General features: G+C 40.8%; 1 protein-coding gene and 1 pseudogene across 2 annotated transcripts in view; both read left to right on the top strand.

Moving 5' to 3' along the window:
- LOC112067820 (NLR family CARD domain-containing protein 3-like) overlaps positions 1-4,262 on the top strand; it is a 63,290-nt gene that overhangs the window by 5,194 nt on the left and 53,834 nt on the right. The window lies entirely within an intron of this gene.
- The window catches only part of LOC111977471 (ribonuclease inhibitor-like), a 14,636-nt pseudogene continuing 12,757 nt past the window's right edge, over positions 2,384-4,262 (top strand).

The following is a 4,262-nucleotide window of genomic DNA, read 5'->3' as shown; positions in this document are numbered from 1 at the left end:
CACATTGAGTATGTTGTTTCATATTACAAACTTGTGGTTACACTGTTACATACCGTCTGAGATTCCACCATGTATTACGCGAGTTGGAGTACACAACCGAAGATGGAGGTTCTTCTTGGGGGCTTCTAGGATTATATGTTTTGATTTGGGATCAAGAAGAGTGAAAGGTCCACGCAATTCTCTAAGGAAAAATTATGGTCTAAATACTCTCACCGCATTATTGGAATTTGAAGATAACCAATATCTGCATCTCATTCATAAATTCACAAAAATGAGAGAAAAGTAAGATGTACACCACTGTTTTATATTGGTTGTGATAGGCTTTATAGAGCGAAGAGGTTACAATACGCTTAAGTGTGTGATGCCTTCTCTAATACCAATTTATGCTTCACTCTCACTCTTTTGTATAAATAGGTTACTGCACGAGGTTTGGGGGTGTAGCTAATTCTGTTACGATTTCATCTTTTATTGATAACAATTGAAGGTCCTTCCGAAACGATTTGATGACATTAAAAACAGTTCCCACACGATATCCACAGAGCATATAAGAATTAGCTAATGAATAAAAGATACTCCCCAAACTGTGATTTAATTTTAGCACCAAACAAAAAAAAACTACTCAAATGGTAAGTCGTTTAATAGAGGTGATTTGGGACCAAACCATATTTACACACTTGTTTTTTTGGACTTATCTCCCTTCATCAACTTAGTGACGACTTTTGGGGTGGGATATTTGTTGTCCAGAATTTCTTTCGTTGCGTTGGGCGAGCTTTTATTCAATTTACCGCGGGGGAGCTATCGATCTACCACCCTCACCAGTGGTGTTTACTTTGTTCTTTACAATATTACATAAAGTGCACTTATTACTATATAGGTATTATGGGGGGGTGGAGTTTGTGTCGCGGAAGGATGGTATCGCCTAATAATACTTGTAGAAATTCGCTGACCATTCACATCACAATTGACTATTGAACCTCATATTGAAACATTTTCATCTCACAAATTCAAAATGCTGGAGTATAGAGACACCGTTATAATATGTTGCTTTCACTTGTCAAAAAGTAGATATGGTGATGGACTGTTATATCTTCAGAAAATTCAGGGAAGGTATCTTGTGTTTTTTAATATTATGTTATTTTAATATTACGGGTGTTGAACTTTGGGAGGATGAGATGCTCAGTAATATCTTGCAGATGAGTGGGGGAGTGAGACCTAAAGGTTTTCTAAATAAAAGAGCATAAACCACAGGGATACTGTGATGAGGGTAAATACAGAGATGAACCATGTTTACAGAGGATAATTAAGAAGTGGCAAGTGGATCGGTGCACTATTACTAGGAGCATATTGCGCAAATCTGATGGGTGAAAGCTGGTAAAAGGAACACGTCTGCCGCTCGGCAGCACGCAACCTGCTGATCTAATATAGATGGTGTTCCTCGTGTAATGCTGCAGGAAGGGAAAAGTATTCTGAAATTCAGGTAGTTTTGCAGCTGGGCGGGTGAATAGGGAGTGCGATTACGATAGAGGAACCCAAGTCTAGGATTTTAACTTCAAGCCTGCAGCTTTTGATATGTGCTGCGCAGAAGGACAGTGTAACTGTCTACCGTACTCGCCAAGTGACTCGTAAATGAGGTGACTAAGTTCAAGATTAAACCTCAGCAGCGCTCTAGTAATCACCAACCTGTGGGCGGACGAGGGCGGCAGTGGTCTTATCTACAGACACATACCTTGTTTGGAGGGTGTTCGAACATGGTTATTTAAGGGTAGAGAAAGCTTGTTGGACACTTAGAAAGCTTTATTGAATAGCATTTAACACATAATCCGGGGAGGGGCCAGCTGAGTATAAGACTGCATATAAATTGATGACAGAGCTTCCTACTGCCTGAGCTATGTTGTTGATGTAAATTGAGAAGAGCGTGGGGCCTAGGATTGATCCTTGGGGTACTCCCTTGGTGACAGGCAGTAGCTGAGACAGCAGATTTTCTGACTTTATACACTGCACTCTTTGAGAGAGGTAGTTAGTAAACCAGGTCAAAAACCCCTCAGAGACACCAATACTCCTTAGCCGGCCCACAAGAATGGTTACGAGCGATGGGCCAGTAACCGAAAGGGCGCTGGTTTGAATCCCTGAGCCGACTAGGTGAAGACTCTGTTGATGTGCCCTTGAGCAACGTACTCAATTAACCCTAGTTGCTCTGGATAAGAGCATCTGCTAAATGACAACAAAAAATCTGAAAGGTCACTGCCTGTCTTTTGACTGATACTGCTTTTTAAACTGGTCTGATGAGTCTACTCAAATATTTGTACTTTATATGTTTCTCTCTGCAAGCAATACTTTGATAATTTGTCATTTCTAATAATGATACATTCATTAATGAATAGATATGGCAGGTTTCAGGACACTGATGTATCTAAAAATGTTGAAAACATATACTGCCACTATTTTCACCACCAAAGAATAGCAGTGTGATTTTAATATGATTTGACTCTTTGTCAGGCTGTCACGCTGTCTAGTCACAGAGGAAGGCTGTGCTTCTCTGGTCTCAGCTCTGGAGTCAAACCCCTCACACCTGAGAGAGCTGGACCTGAGTAACAATGACCTGAAGGATTCAGGAGTGAAGCTGCTCTCTGCTGGACTGGGGAATCCCCACTGTAAACTGGAGACTCTGAGGTCAGTATTCCTGTAGTTGGTCAACAAGTGGTAACTGTTCACCAGATCCACATGTGTTTACCAGACACACATAGTCCACACCATATGTGTTTGGACAGTGAAGCTTACAGTTTTAAATTTGGTGCTATGCTCCAGCATTTTGGATTTGAGACATACTGTTTCATATTAGGCAACAGTACAGAATGTCACCTTTTATTTGAGGTTAATGGTGAGAGGTTAGCATGTTTTGTTGTAGCCTCTGTAACTTTCTCACTCATTATTATTCATGATTAATTCATGATCTTTCTCGATCATGGCAGTCACAGGCTTGATGTAGTCACTGTGTTCAAAGAATATGGGACCAAATACTATACTTTTGACTACTTTACTACACTTTAGGTGAATTGGTCAGAATTCTTGTGACTTCTTCAAATAGGGGGACTAGATACATAAAGTGCTTTCATTTCTAAGTGGTGAAACAGATATATATAAAAATATCCTAAAATAAAATGTGACATTATATACTATCACCTCATATGAAACATTTCATCTCAAATCAAAAATGCTGGAGTATAGAGACACATTTAAAATGTTAGCTTCACTGTCAAAATAGATATGGTGTGGACTGTATACTCAGAAAAATCAGGAAGGTATCCTTGTGTTTTTTAAATGTTATTTATTTTATATTACGGGTGTTGAATTTGGAGGATGAGAGCTGCAGTAGATATCTCAGATAGGGGGGGAGTGAGACCTAAAAGGGTTTTATAAATAAGCATCAACCAGTGGGTCTTGTGACGGGTAAACAGAGATGACCAGTTTACAGAGGAGTATAGAGTGCAGTGATGTGTCCTATAAGGAGCATTTGTGGCAAATCTGATGGCTGAATGGTAAAGAACATCTAGCCGCTCGAGAGCACCCTAACCTGCTGATCTATAAATGGTGTCTCTGTAATCTAGCATGGGAAGAAAAGTATTCTGAATCAGGGTTAGTTTGGCAGCTGGGGTGAAAGAGGAGTGATTACGATAGAGGAAACCAAGTCTAGATTTAACTTCAGCCTGCAGCTTTGATATGTGCTGAGAGAAGGACAGTGTACTGTCTAGCCATACTCCCAAGTATCTTCACCTAGTTCGGCTCAGGGATTCAAACCAGCGCCCTTTCGGTTACTGGCCCATCGCTCGTAACCATTCTTGTGGGCCGGCTAAGGAGTATTGGTGTCTCTGAGGGGTTTTTGACCTGGTTTACTAACTACCTCTCTCAAAGATGCAGTGTATAAAGTCAGAAAATCTGCTGTCTCAGCTACTGCCTGTCACCAAGGGAGTACCCAAGGATCAATCCTAGGCCCCCGCTCTTCTCAATTTACATCAACAACATAGCTCAGGCAGTAGGAAGCTCTGTCATCAATTTATATGCAGTCTTATACTCAGCTGGCCCCCCCGGATTATGTGTGAAATGCTATTCAATAAAGCTTTCTAAGTGTCCAACAAGCTTTCTCTACCCTAACCATGTTCTGAACACCTCCAAAACAAGGTCAGTTGGTCTGGTAAGAAGAATGCCCCTCTCCCACAGGTGTGATTACACCTCTGAAGGTTTAGATTGAGGCTATCATATACAAG

The sequence above is a fragment of the Salvelinus sp. IW2-2015 genome, linkage group LG18 (assembly GCF_002910315.2).
Source record: "Salvelinus sp. IW2-2015 linkage group LG18, ASM291031v2, whole genome shotgun sequence".
Taxonomy (NCBI): Eukaryota; Metazoa; Chordata; class Actinopteri; order Salmoniformes; family Salmonidae; genus Salvelinus; species Salvelinus sp. IW2-2015.
This window is presented reverse-complemented; position numbering and strand designations above follow the sequence as displayed.